Source organism: Salvelinus alpinus, chromosome 7, assembly GCF_045679555.1.
Source record: "Salvelinus alpinus chromosome 7, SLU_Salpinus.1, whole genome shotgun sequence".
Classification (NCBI taxonomy): domain Eukaryota; kingdom Metazoa; phylum Chordata; class Actinopteri; order Salmoniformes; family Salmonidae; genus Salvelinus; species Salvelinus alpinus.
In genome coordinates, this window is record NC_092092.1 from 5,224,744 (window position 1) to 5,244,845 (window position 20,102).

Here is a 20,102-nt window from a genome sequence, read left to right on the forward strand (position 1 = left end):
CCCCAAACCAAAGACAAAAACATAAACGACAACAACCCAACATTAAGTCCTCACATTTCCAATAATCAATACATAGTATGTAGTTGCAGATAATGCAGATAATGCAGATAATGCCAATATTCACATAAAAATATAGAGAATATGCAGATTTCTAATGCTTCTATAATATCACCTGTTTGCAAAAATTCAAAAAACAGATCCCAAATATCATGAAATTCTGGGGCTTTTATTTTTTTGGTATATAAGTACATTTTTCAAGCGCCAGGCTTGACGTTAATTATTTGAACCAATGAGGTGAGGGGGAACTGACATACTTCCAGTGGAGACCAATTGAACGTCTAGCTTGTAATAGACAGATGTCAACCATTTTATTTTCTCTCCTACTGTAAAGAGATATTCTCTGGGTACAGATTTAGGAGGCATAGTTTAGGGATTAGTGGTAATGGGGTAGCGGTCATCTCAGAGATATAGAGCAGTACTGAGCTCCAAAACGTTTGTATCTCAGTACATTCCTCCAGGCAATGAATGATACAAGGTGCCTAGTGCGTGTTACGTTTAACACACAGGAATTGTATAACTGCCTTCATTTTGCTGGACCCCGAGGCAGCAGCTAATAGGGGTCCATATGAATAATAAATAAATACAAATAAATACACATATAGGTCTGGGATATTAGGGTCAAATTTGTGGAGCTTAACAGGGGTGATATGTTCTTATTATCCAACTGTATTGCTACAGTCTCAGGCGGGTGGTTATTGTCTGTATCTGAGCTCGAGAGCACATCATACCCCAGTCCTCTTCTGAAATATCTTCCTGTCGGAGTTGTCTTTAAGAGTAGCTACCATTTCCCCCAAATACAGGTGTGCCAAGCTCGTAGTAACGTCATGTGACCTCTCCCATAACACAGAGAGTGTTTCTAAAGTGGTCAAAGGAGGTTGCAGATAGTTTTAGACTGGAAAAAAATACAGCTTCTCAAATGTAAGGATTTGAAAAAATACATTTGTGGTAAATTGAATTTGCTCTTTGAGTTCTTCAAAGTAAACTTGAGCCCTTTGTCTTTATATAAGTCCATTACTTTAACAATATGTTTCTTTAAACACCAAATCATTTTTACCAGGTGTGAAATTGTTATTGCCCCAAATTGGTTTTAAATTGGATGAAACAGGGGTTTCAGCCAGATATTGATGTACTTCGTGCCACACACAATGCGTTCGGAAAGTATTCAGACCCCTTGACTTTTTTCACATTTTGTTACGTTATAGCCTTATTCTAAAATTGATTACATTCTTTTTACCCCCTCATAAATCCACACACAATACACCATAATGACAAAGCACAAACAGGTTTTTAGAAATGTTTGCATATTTATTACAAATAAGAAACTGGAATATCACATTTCCATAAGTATTCAGACCATTTACTCAGTACTTTGCTGAAGCACCTTTGGCAGCGATTACAGCCTTGAGTCTTCTTGGTTATGACGCTACAAGCTTGGCACACCTGTATTTGGGGAGTTTCTCCCATTCTTCTCTGCAGATCCTCTAAAGCTCTATCAGGTTGGATGGGTAGCTTTGCTGCAAAGCTATTTTAAGGTCTATTCAGAGATGTTCGATCGGGCTCTGGCTGGGCCACTCAAGGACATGCAGAGACTTGTCCCAAAGCCACTCCTGCATTGTCTTCAAATCAAATTTATTCAAATCAAATGTAATTTGTCACGTGCCGAATACAACAGGTGTAGACCTTACAGTGAAATGCTTACTTACAAGCCCTTAAAACGAAGCAGTTTTTAAGAAAATACCTATAAAAAAAGTTTTAAAAAGTAAGAGATAAGAAAAACAAATAATTAAAGAGCAGCAGTAAATAACAATTGCAGGACTATATACAGGGGGTACCGGTACAGAGTCAACGTGTCAATGTGCGGGGGCACCGGTGTTGAGTTATTTGAGATAATTATGTACATGCAGGTGGGGTTGTCAAAGCGGCTATGCATAGATAATAACAGAGAGTAGCAGCAGCGTAGTGTGTGTGTGTGTGGGGGGGGGGGGGGGGCAAATAGTCTGCTTCTAGCTTGGGGGTAGAAGCCTCTTGGACCTAGACCTGGCGCTCCGGTACCGCTTGCCGTGCGGTAGCATCGGAACCTTCGCCCCAGTCTGAGGTCCTGAGCGCTCTGGAGCTGGTTTTCATCAAGGATCTCTCTGTACTTTGCTCTGTTCCTTCGACCCTGACTAGTCTCCCAGTCCCTGCCCCTGAAAAACATCTCCATAGCATGATGCTGCCATCACCATGCGTCACTGTAGGGATGGTGCCAGGTTTCCTACAGAGGTGACGCTTGACAATCAGGCCAAAGAGTTCAATCTTGATTTCATCAGACCAGATAATCTTGTTTCTCATGGTCTGAGAGTCCTTTAGGTGCCTTTTTAAGCAGGCTCTCATGTGCCTTTTACTGAGGAGTGGTTTCTGTCTGGCAACTCTACCATAAAGGCCTGATTGGTGGAGTGCTGCAGAGATGGTTGTCCTTCTGAAAGGTTCTTCCATCTCCACAGAGGAACTCTGGAGCTCTGTCAGTGTGACCATCAGGTGTTTGGCCACCTCCCCGATCAAGGCCCTTCTCCCCTGATTGCTCAGTTTGGCCGGGCACACAGTTAGGAAGATTCTTGGTGGTTCCAAACTTCTTCCATTAAAGAATGATGGAGGCCACTGTGTTCTTGAGGACTTTCAAAGCTACAGAAATGTTTTGGTACCTTTCCCCAGATCTGTGCTTCGACACAATCCTGTCTTGGAGCTCTGCGGACAATTCCTTCGACCTCATGGCTTGGTTGTGGCTCTGACATGCACTGTCAACTCTGGGACCTTATATAAACAGGTGTGTGACTTTCCAAATCATGTCCAATCAATTGAATTTACCACAGGTGGACTCCTATCAAGTTGTAGAAACATCTCAAGGATCATCAATGGAAACAGGATGCACCTGTGCTCAAGTTTGAGTCTCATAGCAAAGGGTCTGAATACTTATGTAAATAAGGTATCTGTTTTTATTTTTAATACATTTGCAAAAAAATATATATAAATTTTTTTGCATTGTCATTATGGGGTATTGTGTGTAGATTGATGAGGGGAAAAAAGTATTTATCCGTTGTAGAATAAAGATGTAACGTAACAAAATGTGGATAAATGAAAGGGGTCTGAATACTTTCCAAATGCACTGTAGTTGGGGTGTTTTTAACAAAGGGATTAATAATATTCATCTTTAGTTTCCTAAAGGGAGCAGAGTACAAATATCCATTTGAAGATAAGCCTTTTGTGGACAACATTTCAATCTGCACCCAGGGTAACTATAGGTACCTTGGAGAACCAAAACATTGCGGCCCTCAATTGTGCAGCCCAGTAATACCACTGTAGGTTTGGAAGTTGTAACCCCGCTCTCTGTTAAAGGGAAAATAAAGAGCCTTGGTTTTCTGTTTTAGAGTCTCTTTTTGATTTTGGGGTAAAATAAAGGTGGTGGAGTCAGAGGACTTTATTTAACTAGACAAGTCAGTTAAGAACAAATTCTTATTTTCAATGACGGCCTAGGAACAGTGGGTTAACTGCATTGTTCAGTGGCAGAACGACAGATTTTTACCTTGTCAACTCGGGGATTCAATCTTTCAACCTTTTGGTTACTAGCCCAATGCTCTAACCACTAGGCTACGCTGCCACCCCATAATGATATAATGATGTCCATCTGTTGATGTTTTCTGTTACACTCGTTACCATGGGTTCAGAATTTGTCTATTTTCTGGTGTGATTTGAATAGCAAGATATGTAAAACCTTGTTCTGTATTCACAAATGGATGCTGCACAAATGGATTCAGTTTCTCTTGCTTGTTGAGGAAAAGGATAGAAGATTAGGTTTTATTCACTTTAAACCCAGAAAACTGACCAAAGTTATTAATTAAATTGGAGAGGGAAGAGATATAATTATTTAGATCTGTTAGGAACTAGAGGGTATCATCGGCATACAGGGCCACTCGATGTTCAAAATCCGATGTTTTAATTCCACTAACTGACAGGCTGGCTCACACTGCAATGGTAAAGGCTTCTATAGCAAAAAGGAAGTGTCCTGGACTGTCTGGACACCCTTGTCTCGTTCCCCCCAAAAAAGGTTGTGAAATCAAGTTGTTAGTGGCAACTTCTTCAGTGGGGTCTGTATATAATATCTTAATCAATTTACAGAAGTATTTCCCAAACCCAAATATCTTAAACACTTAAAATAAACAAGACCATTCAACTCTATCAAAAGCCTTCTCTGCATCAAGAGAGAGTATCGCAGTATCAGGGACCCTTCACCCATGGGAGAGTATGGCAGTATCAGGGACCCTTCACACACGGGAGAGTATGGCAGTATCAGGGACCCTTCACACATGAGAGAGTATAACAGTAGCAGGGACCCTTCACCCATGTGAGAGTATGACAGTATCAGGGACCCTTCACACTTGAGAGAGTATGACAGTATCAGGGACCCTTCAAACTTGAGAGAGTATTTATTTTTTTATTTTTTTATTTTACCGTTATTTTACCAGGTAAGTTGACTGAGAACACGTTCTCATTTGCAGGAACGAGCTGGGGAATAGTTACAGGGGAGAGGAGGGGGATGAATGAGCCAATTGTAAAGTAAGTATGAGAGTATCAGGGACCCTTCACACTTGAGAGAGTATGACAGTATCAGGGACCCTTCACACATGTGAGAGTATGACAGTATCAGGGACCCTTCACACTTGAGAGAGTATAACAGTATCAGGGACCCTTCACACATGAGAGAGTATAAGAGTATCAGGGACCCTTCACACATGTGATATTTATCACTCTCCTCACACTCAACCTTGAAGGATTTTCACGAAGCCATTTTGGTCTTTGTGTATTAGATATGGGTCTGTAACTTTCACATTTAGATGGAGATTTATCAAGTTTCAGAATAAGAGTGATTAAAGCACTCCTTAGAGAGGAAGGGAAGCATCCTTGTTGAAAGGACTCAGCATACATACAGTATCCAAAATTTGACCTAGAAGTTTGGCCTTAAATGTCTTATAAATATTTATTGGGAGCCCATCTGGACCTGAAGCTTTAACTCCCTTCAACATCGTCCAATTCCTTCTCCAGATCCAATTTTGTATCTTCTGAAATAGAGGGAAAATCAAGACCATCTAAAAATGATGTCTGATTATATAAGTTCTCAGGAGATTCACAATTGTAAAGTGTGCTGTATGTAGGAAGCAAATGTTTGGTTTAGGTCTACAGGATCCATTGATAATTGTCCATGTAAATTATATGAATTGCATTAATGACTCTGTCTGAATTTAACTTCTTAATGCGCCAGGTCAGCAATTTACTGGACATTTCACCTTGGTCATAGAAGGACTGTTTCAGCCTCGTTAAGCAGTTTGCAGACATTGAAGTGGAATGTTCTTCATATTGAGCACTAAGAGCAAATAATTCCTGGTTTACTTCCCTCTCCAATTCTCAGATTTTACAGTTTTTTTGGTACTTTTTACCCCTTTTTCTCCCCAATTTCATGATATCCAATTAGTAGTTACAGTCTCGTCCCGTCGCTGCAACTCCCGTATGGACCCTGGGAGAGGCGAAGGTCGAGAGCCATGCGTCCTCACGACCCTGCCAAGCCGCACTACTTCTTGACACACTGCTTGCTTAACCCAGAAGCCAGCCGCACCAATGTGTCGGAGGAAACACTGTACAGCTGGCGACCAGAGTCAGCTTGCAGGCACCCGCCCCGCCACAAGGAGTCGCTAGAGCGCGATGAGACAAGGAAATCCCGGCTGGCCAAACCCTCCCCTAACCCGGACAACGCTGGGCCAATTGTGCGCCGCCTCATGGGTCTCCCGGTCACGGCCGACTGTGACACAGCCTGGGATCGAACCCGGGGCTAAAGCGATGCAGCGCCTTAGACTGCTGGGCCACCCGGGAGGCATCTCTCTCAATTTCAGATTTAATTGATTTTATTTGAAACTGATAAAACGGTTCATTTTCCCACTAATATATGCTTTGAAAGCCTCCCATCTGGTACTCGCTGACGTTTGATCAGTGTTCAATGTAAAATAAACATCTATATGCACTCCAATGTAATGTAAGACGTCTGGGTCCTGTAAACACCTGGGTGCAAGCGCCACCTAGAGGATCCTGTAGAATAATGACACAGAGAATGGTCACTCAGAACAATATTATCTTATCCACTTCCTGCTACATTGGGAAACAATGAGCAAGAAAATAAAAAGTAGTCCATACGAGAATATGATTTAAATGTTGACGAGTAACTTGAATAATCCCTGTTACTTGGGTTCTGAGTCCTCCATGGATCACATAGATTTAAGTCCTTAATGAAATTCTGTAATTTATCAACCTGAGAAGCGATCTGCACTGAACAAAAATATAAATGCAACATGTAAAGTGTTGGTCCCGCTTCTGAACACTGTATGCTGGAAAAACTCGGTTTGTTATTTTTAACTAAAACATAACCAATCTTTGTTAATCATAATTACCGAACGTGTTTTTGCATGGATTCCGCATCGCGGTTAACTTTTATCAGCTAGGACCACTCTCTCTTGTCCCGGAATCTCGCTCCACGGTGGATGGAAAGAGTTTTTTCTCTCTGGAAAAGTTCGGCAAAAAGCTGGCTTTAGGCTAAAAACAAACTGCTAACTGCTAGCCTCCGGGCCCAAACCCACCTGTCTCTCATGGCTTCGCTCACCCCTGGATGTACCACCTGCCAGTACCTGAGCCAGAGAGTCGCTGAGCTGGAGGGGAGAGTATCTGTCTTGCGCCAGATTAAGGAGGACGAAGAACTCCTGGACTCCATGGTTATACAAACCACCTCCAAAATCGACGACGTCACCTGCCCCTGGCTCGGCACCTCCACTTCTGGGGAGCCTGTAATTGAGAAACTTCATTCGGTTCCCTTAAATGAGCCATGGCCCAGACTAGGAGCTAAACCGAAGGGCCTGGTCTGTTCCACCCCTTCTACTCCGCCTCAGGATGCCTGGATTGCTGTCCGGGGAGGAAAGCACTCCAGGAAACGGAATCCATCAAATGTTTCGGAGGTGCTACAGTTGGGGAGGAGACTCGGGGTCCTGGAGGACCTGGAAGTGCATTCCAATCATACTGTACAGGGTCCCTCCGCTTCATCTCTACTGCTGCCATCTCACTCTCAGGTGGAAGTGCCCAAGCACACTCATCTGCGCTCCTTGCCTGCCACTAGGTCGTCAGTCTCAGCTGCTAGCCCCCCTCAACCTGCTAGGAGGCAGATCACCCGGGAGAGGCCCCGTCATTTACCCAATAAACCCATCTGTAGTCCTTCCCTTCTCGTGGTGGGTTCATCCATGGTCCGAGACGTTTCAATCCGGAAAGCTGAGACCTTCTGCTACCCTGGCGCTAGGATCTCTGACCTAGATTCCATGCTACCGCTACTTATTAGCAAGCACTCCGCCGCTTCAACTGTCATTGTCCATGTTGGGTCAAATGACATTAAACTCCAGCAGTCAGAGAAATTGAGAGACGATTTTAAAACATTGATAAATACGCTGCTGGAATCTGGGAAGCAGTGTGTTGTTTCCGGTCCATTTCCATCTCCACGCTACACGGATATAGTTTTTAGTCGTACTCGCCAATTACACACCTGGCTTAAGGGATACTGCTGCACGATGGGAATTCCTTTTGTGGATAACTTTGCAGCTTTTACAGACCGACCAGGTCTATTTCTTCGGGACAATTTACATCTTAACATCCTCTCCACCAACATGTCTCTTACTCTTGCCTCATGTAGAGCCTTTGATACCTGACGTTGTGTATTCTCGGGGGTTGACCTTTGGGATTGTACGCTCCCCTATCAGACTATGTTCAATGCTCCTCTCCCAGTTTCATTAATTAGTTCCTCAATTGCAAATATGGAACAAACTACAGTTAACAACCTTTCTGCAATTCCTAGATTATTGTCCAATCACCGTATTGCGAATACTACTCACATGCAGAGAGGTATTGTTAGTAGTAATCTTGTCCCCATAAAATTGAGTTCTGTCAATAGCTCGAAAATGGTTTATTGCTCATCCAGTGCAGCTTCAGGTGCTACCTTGGATACTCCATCTGATATGAATTCCCGGAGCAATGGTATTGGAATAATTCATTTGAATGCTAGAAGCCTGATCCAAAAGTTGGACTTTATTGAAATTTTGGTCTCACAATCAAATGTTGACGTTCTGATTGTATCTGAATCGTGGCTGTGTGATTCTGTGCCAGATTCAGATGTTCAGTTGATTGGATACAATATTTATAGAACTGATAGAGTTGGTAGAGGTGGTGGTATTGCGATTTATGTTAAATGCTGCTTAAATGTTTCTGTGTCCATATCAACCTCTGTCTCAAAGCAATATGAATGTCTAGTTTTAAACGTGGTACTTGGTAATAATGCTCATTTAACTCTAGCAGGGGTATATATCGCCCCCCCTCAGCTCCTCCTTGTACTCTATGCAAATTATCTGATATACTGTCTAATTATGCAAACTCTGAATTACTGATTTTGGGAGATTTTAACCTGGATTGGCTCTCACCAGTATCTGATAAATTAAAAGGCATTTGTACTGAGCTAAATCTAACTCAGCTGATAACTAAACCAACCCGTCCCAACTTTAAGAACCCAGTAAAATCCACTCTACTAGACATTATTCTAACAAATACCCCCCATAAATACACAGCCAGTGGGGTTTTTGCAAATGATATCAGTGACCACTGCCCTATTGCTTGTATTAGAGATACCAGGCTGAAACACTCTGATCCCTGTATAATCTCTAAGAGAAATTATAAACATTTCTCACAGCAAGCTTTTATCCATGACTTATATCACTCTGAGCTTTTATCCACTTGCTGCTTTCTGGACCCGGTTTTAGCCCTTGCTTTTTTCTCTTCTATTGTTACCTCTATGTCTGATAAACATGCCCCGCTTAAGAATCACAGAGTAAGAAACCGAACCAGTTCTTGGTTCTCTCCTGAATTGTCAGGTCTTTTCCTGCAAAAGAATCGGGCCTGGGCCTTGGCGAGGAAAACAGGTACTCCAGCTGATTGGCTGTTTTTTAGGCAATTGAGAAATAAATGTACTGCAGCTGTCAAAAAGGCAAAATCAAATAACTTCCTTAATGCTATGACAGATTCTGCAGGAGATCCTGCAAAATTCTGGAAAACCGTTAATTCACTGAAACGGGGGAATTCTGCTGTTTCTCTTCCTAAGCAAATTACCTCAGACTTCTGTATTCTAACTGAAAAAAATGATATTTGTGATGCTTTTAATAAGCATTTCATCTCTGCTGGTTTTTTATTTGAAAGGAAAAGTGGACTTTGTGGTACTGGCCAGTTAGTTGATTTTTCGTCTTGCTTTTCAACCGTTACTCTGAAAAATGGTAACCCTGTTTTTAGTTTCCAGAACATAACTGAAGCAGAGGTTCTAATTGCCCTGTGTGCCATTGATACTAAGAAATCCTTAGGCGCTGACAATTTAGACCCGTATTTACTTAAGTGTGCTGCACCTATTCTTGCTGGTTCAGTAACACACATTTTTAATCTAACATTAAGCACAGGAATTATCCCTAAGGTGTGGAAAGCAGCTTTTGTTCTGCCATTACATAAGGGAGGTGACGGTAGTGATTTGGATAACTATCAACCCATCTCTAGGCTCCCTTGTCTGGTAAAGATTCTAGAATCTATAGTCAACAAACAGTTTAAGTCTTTTCTTTCTGCTAACAGTATTCTTAGTACCAATCAATCCGGTTTCAGATCTAAACACAGTACCACATCGGCCACTATGCTTGTTGTAAATGATATCAGTGACCACTGCCCTATTGCTTGTATTAGAGATACCAGGCTGAAACACTCTGATCCCTGTATAATCTCTAAGAGAAATTATAAACATTTCTCACAGCAAGCTTTTATCCATGACTTATATCACTCTGAGCTTTTATCCACTTGCTGCTTTCTGGACCCGGTTTTAGCCCTTGCTTTTTTCTCTTCTATTGTTACCTCTATGTCTGATAAACATGCCCCGCTTAAGAATCACAGAGTAAGAAACCGAACCAGTTCTTGGTTCTCTCCTGAATTGTCAGGTCTTTTCCTGCAAAAGAATCGGGCCTGGGCCTTGGCGAGGAAAACAGGTACTCCAGCTGATTGGCTGTTTTTTAGGCAATTGAGAAATAAATGTACTGCAGCTGTCAAAAAGGCAAAATCAAATAACTTCCTTAATGCTATGACAGATTCTGCAGGAGATCCTGCAAAATTCTGGAAAACCGTTAATTCACTGAAACGGGGGAATTCTGCTGTTTCTCTTCCTAAGCAAATTACCTCAGACTTCTGTATTCTAACTGAAAAAAATGATATTTGTGATGCTTTTAATAAGCATTTCATCTCTGCTGGTTTTTTATTTGAAAGGAAAAGTGGACTTTGTGGTACTGGCCAGTTAGTTGATTTTTCGTCTTGCTTTTCAACCGTTACTCTGAAAAATGGTAACCCTGTTTTTAGTTTCCAGAACATAACTGAAGCAGAGGTTCTAATTGCCCTGTGTGCCATTGATACTAAGAAATCCTTAGGCGCTGACAATTTAGACCCGTATTTACTTAAGTGTGCTGCACCTATTCTTGCTGGTTCAGTAACACACATTTTTAATCTAACATTAAGCACAGGAATTATCCCTAAGGTGTGGAAAGCAGCTTTTGTTCTGCCATTACATAAGGGAGGTGACGGTAGTGATTTGGATAACTATCAACCCATCTCTAGGCTCCCTTGTCTGGTAAAGATTCTAGAATCTATAGTCAACAAACAGTTTAAGTCTTTTCTTTCTGCTAACAGTATTCTTAGTACCAATCAATCCGGTTTCAGATCTAAACACAGTACCACATCGGCCACTATGCTTGTTGTAAATGATATTGCAAATGCCTTAGACGATAGAAAGCACTGTGCTGCGTTGTTTGTAGATTTGTCAAAAGCTTTTGACACTGTAGACCATGCTATCCTTTTGAGTAAGCTGTCATCTATAGGACTGGGCACTGATGCCTGCCGATGGTTTTATGACTATCTTAAAGATAGAACTCAAGCCGTCATGGTCGATGGGGTCAAGTCTGACCCCTTACAGTTACTTAAAGGGGTCCCTCAGGGTTCAATAATTGGCCCACTATTGTTCTCATTTTATATAAACAACATTGGTGATGATGTCAGATATTGTAAATTCCATTTATATGCAGATGACACAGTGATGTACTCTATTGCTCCAACAGCGGACCAAGCTTTAATGCAGTTGGAGTCTGATTTTAGGATACTACAGGGGTCTCTTTTACAGCTTAAACTTGTTTTAAACGCTAAGAAAACAAATGTCATGTTTTTTTCTAGGTCTAAACTTTCAGTTAGAAACACGTTTGTAATCACTAGCTTGGATGGTACTCAAATCAATAAGGTCTCTGCATATAAATACTTAGGGGTATGGTTAGATGATAGGCTTTCTTTTAAAAAACATGTTACTGAATTGGGAAAAAAGCTCAAATTCAAGATAGGATTCCTTTACAGAAACAGGGCTTGTCTGTCCTCTGTAAATAGGAAAAAAATTGTGCAGGCTACTTTTATGTCCGTTTTAGATTATGGTGATATTATCTATATGCATGCATCGGCAAATACATTAAAACCACTGGATGCTATTTACCATTGTGCACTCAGGTTTATCACGGGTGATAGTTACAGAACTCATCACTGTATCCTATATCAACATGTGGGTTGGGTCTCTCTATCTGTGAGGCGAGAGCAACATGCTCTCTTGTTTATTTATAAAGCACTTCTTTTAAAACTACCTCCATATATATCATCATTAATTTCCACAAGATGTACTAATTTTAAAACCAGATCACAGATGTGGATTACATTAGAGACTCCTGCGGTCTCCACAGAGTTGGGTAGGACTGCCTTCAGTTCCTTTGCACCTTATTTATGGAACAAACTGCAGATCCAACTTAAGTTAGACACTCTGGTGTCCCTTGCCCATTTTAAAATGCTTATGGAGGATCAATATGATGTTGTCTGTGATTGTTTCTGTTGAATTGTGTATGTTTTGAAATGTTCTTGTCTGTATGTCTAAAACTGTACATGTCAACATGTTTACACAGGGCACAGCCGTAAAAGAGATCCAGGTCTCAGTCTGTTTTCCCTGTTAAAATAAAGATAAAAATAAATAAAAAATAAATAAATAAATAAATAAATGTTTCATGAGCTGAAATAAAAGATCCCAAAAAGTTTCCATACGCACAAAAAGCTTATTTCTCTTAAATATTGTGCACAAATGTGTTTACTCCCCTGTTAGTGAGCATTTATCTTTTGTCAAGATAATCCATCCACCTGACAAGTGTTGCATATCAAGAAGCTGATTAAACAGCATGATCATTACACAGGTGCACCTTGTGCTGGGGACAATAAAAGGCCACTCTAAAATGTGCAATTTTGTCACACAACATGTCTCAAGTTTTGAGGGAGCGTGCAATTTGCATACTGACTGCAGGAATATCCACCAGACCTGTTGCCAGATAATTTAATGTTAATTTCTCTACCTTAAGCTGCCTCCAACGTCTTTTTAGAGAACTTGGCAGTACGTCCAACCGGCCTCACAACCATGTGTAACCATGCCAGGCCAGGACCTCCACATTTAGCTTCTTCACCTGCGGGATCGTCTGAGGCCAGCTAAACAGACAGCTGATGAAACTGAGGAGTATTTCTGTCTATAATAAAGCCTTTATGTGGGGAAAAAACGAATTCTGATTGGCTGGGCCTGGCTCCCCAGTGGGTGGGCCAGTCAGTCTCCCAAGTGGGTGGAACTTTGCCCTCCCAGGCCCACCCATGGCTGCGCCCCTGCCCAGTCATGTTGCGGCAGGTAGACTAGTGGATAGAGTGTTAGGCCAGTAACCGAAAGGTTGCTGGATTGAATCCCCGAGCTGATAAGGTAAAAATCTCTTGTTCTGCCCCTGAGCAAGGCAGTTAACCCACTGTTCCCTGGGTGCCAAAGACATACATGTCGATTAAGGCAGTCCCCCACACCTCTCTGATTTAGAGGGGTTGGGTTAAATGCAGTAGACACATTTCAGTTGAAGGCATTCAGTTGTACAGCTGACTAGGCCTTTCCCATGAAATCCATAGATTTTGGCTTAATACATTTATTTAAATTGACTGATTTCCTTATATGATCTGTAACTCAGTAAAATCGTTGAAATTGTTGACTGTTAAGTTTATATTTAATATAATAATATAAGGAAACTTTGAGTGGGCTAGCTCGCCGTATTTTTCACTTAGCAAACTGTTATGCTAGCTAGCTAGTTTTAGTTAGCTAGCCAACAGTCACATTATCCAAGGTGGTTTAATTCTCCGTAGTCCAAAGTGGTGGTATACTACTCAGCGGCAACTTTGGCTAGGAAGAAGATTCACGTTGTATGTCACGGATGAACATCTCGGCTTTAAAGGGAGATTCAAACTTGTGTGACCGTCCATTGTTTGTCAGATGTAATTTAGCTGGGAATGCTATTACATAGGTGTAACGGTGTTCCTCCTCCCCTTCATACGAAGAGGAGGAGTAGTGATTCGACCAAAATGCAGCGGGTTTTGAATACATAATGATTTATTAAATCAATCGACGAGACACGAAAACAAACACTGGGAAGGATTACAAAATAACAAAAAACGAATGTAGACTGACCTACACCATGAGTACTTACATAAAACACGAAGCACGTAGGAACAGGTACAGACTATAACAAACGAACGCACAAACGCTACAGTCCCGTGTGGTACGCAGACACAGACACGGAAGACAATCACCCACAAACAAACAGTGAGAACAACCTACCTTAATATGACTCTCAATTAGAGGAAAACGCAAAACACCTGCCTCTAATTAAGAGCCATACCAGGCAACCCAAAACCAACATAGAAACAGCAAACATAGACTGCCCACCCAAAACTCACGCCCTGACCATCACACACATACAAAACAACAGAAAACAGGTCAGGAACGTGACAATAGGCAATATTGAGGGACCGAAGCTGACGTTTGACCCCGTTGTAGCATTTTCTTTTTCGATGCAGGTCCGTAGATAGTCCAGGGAAGAACATGATCTCTTGGTCCCCGTTCATCATCTTGGCCTTAGCCCTGGCTTTCTGCATCACTCTCTCTGTCTAGAAGGTTGAGAAACTTCATGATAAGGACTCGGGAAGAGGGGTGGCTTCTCGGGCCTGTAGGAGCTGTTGTTTTGACAGTGACTACAGTATCTTCCACTGTGCTAATGCGTTTGTCTGCTTTGTCCAAGCACGTGGAGTAGGCTTGAAGGTCATGTTTAACCTCACTAACCCACGTTAGGACACCTTCAAGTTTGGTGGAAAGGTCCGCCCTCATGGCAGAGATTGATTCCAAGACCCCTTTGCTCTGGTTCTGGTTTAGGTTGTCGACATTGTTGGTTGCCATGTCAGACTCAAGGTGTGAGGGGCTAGCTGAGCTTGCAGGGCTAACTGGGTTAGTAGAGGTAGATTAATTGCCAGAGCTAACTGGGTTAGTAGCGGTAGATGAGTTGCCAGAGCTAACTGGGTTAGTAGAGGTAGATGAATTGCCAGGGCTAACTGGGTTAGTAGAGCTAGCTGAATTAGCAGGGCTAACTGGGTTAGTAGAAGTGGATGAATTGCCAGAGCTAACTGGGTTAGTAGCGGTAGATGAATTGCCAGAGCTAACTGGGTTAGTAGAAGTAGATTAATTGCCAGGGCTAACTGGGTTGGTAGAGGTGGATAAATTGCCAGGGCTAACTGGGTTAGTAGAGGTGGATGAAATGCCAGAGCTAACTGGGTTAGTAGAGGTGGATGAATTGCCAGGGCTAACTGGGTTAGTAGAGGTGGATAAATTGCCAGAGCTAACTGGGTTAGTAGAGGTGGATGAATTGCCAAGGCTAACTGGGTTAGTAGAGGTGGATGAATTGCCAGGGCTAACTGGGTTAGTAGAGGTGGATAAATTGCCAGGGCTAACTGGGTTAGTAGAGGTGGATGAATTGCCAGAGCTAACTGGGTTAGTAGAGGTGGATGAATTGCCAGGGCTAACTGGGTTAGTGGAGGTGGATGAATTGCCAGGGCTAACTGGGTTAGTAGAGGTAGATTAATTGCCAGAGCTAACTGGGTTAGTAGAGGTGGATAAATTGCCAGGGCAAACTGGGTTAGTAGAGGTGGATGAATTGCCAGGGCTAACTGGGTTAGTAGAGGTGGATGAATTGCCAGGGCTAACTGGGTTAGTAGAGCTAGCTGAATTAGCAGGGCTAACTGGGTTAGTAGAGCTAGCTGAATTAGCAGGGCTAACTGGGTTAGTAGAGCTAGCTGAATTAGCAGGGCTAACTGGGTTAGTACAGCAAGCTGAATTAGCAGGGCTAACTGGGTTAGTAGAGCTAGCTGAATAAGCAGGGCTAACTGGGTTAGTAGAGCTAGCTAATTTAGCAGGGCTAACTGGGTTAGTAGAGCAAGCAGAATTAGCAGGGCTAACTTGCCTAGCCTGGACCACGTTGTGAGTTGTTCTTCTTGTTTTAGGAGGACTATGTTTGAGTCAATTCATAATGGATGTATATATGCCTGAAATTGTCCAATACAATTGCTGTTCGTGTTACGAGGATGATAAAAATAAGATATTCAAATAATTTAGCCGAAATTGGCAGGAGAGCACCAAAAACAAGTCTGCTCATTTCAATGCCATAACCACACCACAGGAGGTTGGTGGCACCTTAATTGGGGAGGATGGGCTCGTGGTAATGGCTGGATCGGAAACAGTGGAATGGTACCAAATACATAAAACACAGGGCTTCTATGTGTTTGATGCCATTCCATTTGCTCCGTTCCAACCATTATTATGAGCCGTCCTCCAATCAGCAGCCTCCACTGAACCACTCCCCCCCTTAAAAGGGCTATATTGCCATTATTTAGCCTTCTGATGTTGCAGATAAGATGTGCCATTAGAAAGGTAAAGTTCTGAAAGGTTTTTGTGAAGCCCAGAGAACAGGGAGACAACAAGGAGGGAGTGGTGGCCATACTTCATAGACAACAAGGAGGGAGTGGTGGCCATTCTTCATAGAGAACAGGGAGGGAGTGGTGGCCATTCTTCATAGAGAACAGGGAGGGAGTGTTGGCCATTCTTCATAGAGAACAGGGAGGGAGTGGTGGCCATTCTTCATAGACAACAAGGAGGGAGTGGTGGCCATTCTTCATAGACAACAAGGAGGGAGTGGTGGCCATTCTTCATAGAGAACAGGGAGGGAGTGGTGGCCATTCTTCATAGAGAACAAGGAGGGAGTGGTGGCCATTCTTCATAGTGAACAAGGAGGGAGTGGTGGCCATTCTTCATAGACAACAAGGAGGGAGTGGTGGTCATTCTTCATAGAGAACAGGGAGGGAGTGGTGGCCATTCTTCATAGAGAACAAGGAGGGAGTGGTGGCCATTCTTCATAGAGAACAAGGAGGGAGTGGTGGCCATACTTCATAGAGAACAAGGAGGGAGTGGTGGCCATTCTTCATAGAGAACAAGGAGGGAGTGGTGGCCATTCTTCATAGACAACAAGGAGGGAGTGGTGGCCATTCTTCATAGAGAACAAGGAGGGAGTGGTGGCCATTCTTCATAGAGAACAAGGAGGGAGTGGTGGCCATTCTTCATAGAGAACAAGGAGGGAGTGGTGGCCATTCTTCATAGAGAACAAGGAGGGAGTGGTGGCCATTCTTCATAGAGAACAAGGAGGGAGTGGTGGCCATTCTTCATAGAGAACAAGGAGGGAGTGGTGGCCATTCTTCATAGACAACAAGGAGGGAGTGGTGGCCATTCTTCATAGACAACAAGGAGGGAGTGGTGGCCATTCTTCATAGAGAACAGGGAGGGAGTGGTGGCCATTCTTCATAGAGAACAAGGAGGGAGTGGTGGCCATTCTTCATAGAGAACAAGGAGGGAGTGGTGGCCATTCTTCATAGAGAACAGGGAGGGAGTGGTGGCCATTCTTCATAGAGAACAAGGAGGGAGTGGTGGCCATTCTTCATAGAGAACAGGGAGGGAGTGGTGGCCATTCTTCATAGAGAACAAGGAGGGAGTGGTGGCCATTCTTCATAGAGAACAAGGAGGGAGTGGTGGCCATTCCTCATAGAGAACAGGGAGGGAGTGGTGGCCATTCTTCATAGAGAACAAGGAGGGAGTGGTGGCCATTCCTCATAGAGAACAAGGAGGGAGTGGTGGCCATTCTTCATAGCGAACAAGGAGGGAGTGGTGGCCATTCTTCATAGAGAACAGGCAGGGAGTGGTGGCCATTCTTCATAGAGAACAAGGATGGAGTGGTGGCCATTCTTCATAGAGAACAGGGAGGGAGTGGTGGCCATTCTTCATAGAGAACAAGGAGGGATTGGTGGCCATTCTTCATAGAGAACAAGGAGGGAGTGGTGGCCATTCTTCATAGAGAACAAGGAGGGAGTGGTGGCCATTCTTCATAGAGAACAGGCAGGGAGTGGTGGCCATTCTTCATAGAGAACAAGGATGGAGTGGTGGCCATTCTTCATAGAGAACAGGGAGGGAGTGGTGGCCATTCTTCATAGAGAACAAGGAGGGAGTGGTGGCCATTCTTCATAGAGAACAAGGAGGGAGTGGTGGCCATTCTTCATAGAGAACAAGGAGGGAGTGGTGGCCATTCTTCATAGAGAACAAGGAGGGAGTGGTGGCCATTCTTCATAGAGAACAGGGAGGGAGTGGTGGCCATTCTTCATAGAGAACAAGGAGGGAGTGGTGGCCATTCTTCATAGAGAACAGGGAGGGAGTGGTGGCCATTCTTCATAGAGAACAAGGAGGGAGTGGTGGCCATTCTTCATAGACAACAGGGAGGGAGTGGTGGCCATTCTTCATAGAGAACAAGGAGGGAGTGGTGGCCATACTTCATAGAGAACAAGGAGGGAGTGGTGGCCATTCTTCATAGAGAACAAGGAGGGAGTGGTGGCCATTCTTCATAGAGAACAGGGAGGGAGTGGTGGCCATTCTTCATGTCATCCAGGTGTATTCTCACCATTAACTGACCCACTGTTATTAACTGACCCAATGTTATTAACTGACCCAATGTCATTAACTGACCCAATGTCATTAACTGACCCAATGTCATTAACTGACCCAATGTTATTAACTGACCCAATGTTATTAACTGACCCAATGTTATTAACTGACCCAATGTCATTAACAACAAGGCTCTCTGCTTGCCTCAGTCACACTTTGGCACACAGCAGCAGCAACTTGTTGGTTAGCGTGATGTGTGTTCAGTGACAGCAGGTTGTAACAGATAAGGGAACTCCCTGTAATTAGCCTTGTAGGTCTACTGAAACAGTATTTGCGACAGACATTGTGCGGTGCACATTTTAGGACACTCTCAGCCTCAAGCCTCAACCATCCTTGAGTGAATTGTCAACCTCTCAAGGCTGAGGATGTCCTCAAATGTACACCTTAGTACAGACAGATAGAGCTCACTACAAAAATCACCATGAAGCAACTGAGAAAAGTCAACAATATTCTGTCCTCATAAATAATACTATTAACCACAGAAAGAGAGCGAGAAGGAGGAGATCTATCCAGCTGGCAGGCTGGCCTGTGGACGCTTGACCTAGAATAAGTCTAGCTTTATTTCAGGACCAATATCTCTCTCTCTCTCTCTCTCTCTCTCTCTCTCTCTCTCTCCCTCTCTCTCAATTCAATTCAATTCAATTGACTTTATTGACATGGCAAGTTATTATTACTTACATTGTCAAAGTATACATATCGAAAAATTTAAATAAAATATATATGTATATATATACACAAAATATATATATATTTATATCTCTCTCGTTAGTCTGGCAGCAAACACTTTGGTCCAAATAATAGTTTTTCTCTGATATATATAATAACATTTCCATTGTCCTACCAAGAGTTGCTGAATATAATAACATTTCCATTGTCCTACCAAGAGTTGCTGAATATAATAACATTTCCATTGTCCTACCAAGAGTTGCTGAATATAATAACATTTCCATTGTCCTACCAAGAGTTGCTGAATATCATTTAGTTTCCATTGTCCTACCAAGAGTTGCTGAATATCATTGTATATGCAGTCTCCTTCACTGTTCATGCGTCTTTGGTTTAAAGCGAGGTAGCCACTGGCAGCCTTGTTCCTCCGTGTTTTATGGCCTTTATAGAGACAAAGCCAGCGCTTCCTGACCAGCCACTCAATTATTGAGCAGCCCAGATCTGGCCTCCCTACGGTCATTACTCTTCTCTGTTATCCAGCTACCGTTGAGGATTCTCCCAGGGATGAATCCTGCATTGCATCCTATTCCTTTTAGGCTACCTAGATAGGGGCTCTGTGTCACGGCTGTTGAAGGAAGTGGACCAAGGTGCAGTGTAGTGAGCGTACATTTTCTTTTATTATAAAAAATGTCGCCAACAAAACAACAGACAAGAAAACAACCGTGAAGCTAAAGGTTATAGTGCCAACAACCAAAGACAGCTTCCCACAAAGACAGGTGGAAAAAAGGGCTACCTAAGTATGGTTCTCAATCAGAGACAACGATAGACAGCTGTCCCTGATTAAGAACCATACCCGGCCAAAACATAGAAATACAAATAATAGAATATAGAATACCCACCCCAACTCACACCCTGACCAAACCAAAATAGACACATAAACAGGATCTCTAAGGTCAGGGCGTGACACTTTGGTCAAAATTAGTGCACTATATAGGGAATAGGGGTCCATTTGGAATGCTCTCTAGATATACTGTAATTATTATCACCTGAAGAGAAGGGTTGAAATAATCACAATGCTTGGGACTATTCTTAGAATTGGCAGTTGCTGTTATATGTGTAGTATAACTGGCATCATAAGCTTTATATGCATATTTATTGATGCAATAATGTATCTTATTGTATAAAGGATTAGACAAATTATAACACACTAGGTAAGTAGGCTAGGGCAGTTTCTTGCATGACATATTCAGTCACACTGTTCCCGATCCACATATTAGCAGGCAATAGCAGC

At 42.8% G+C, this 20,102-nt stretch overlaps 1 protein-coding gene across 2 annotated transcripts in view; it reads left to right on the plus strand.

Annotated features, from left to right (window-relative positions):
• LOC139580351 (calcium-activated potassium channel subunit alpha-1a-like) overlaps window positions 1-20,102 on the plus strand; it is a 264,274-nt gene that overhangs the window by 98,805 nt on the left and 145,367 nt on the right. The gene's annotated exons all lie outside the window — the stretch shown is intronic.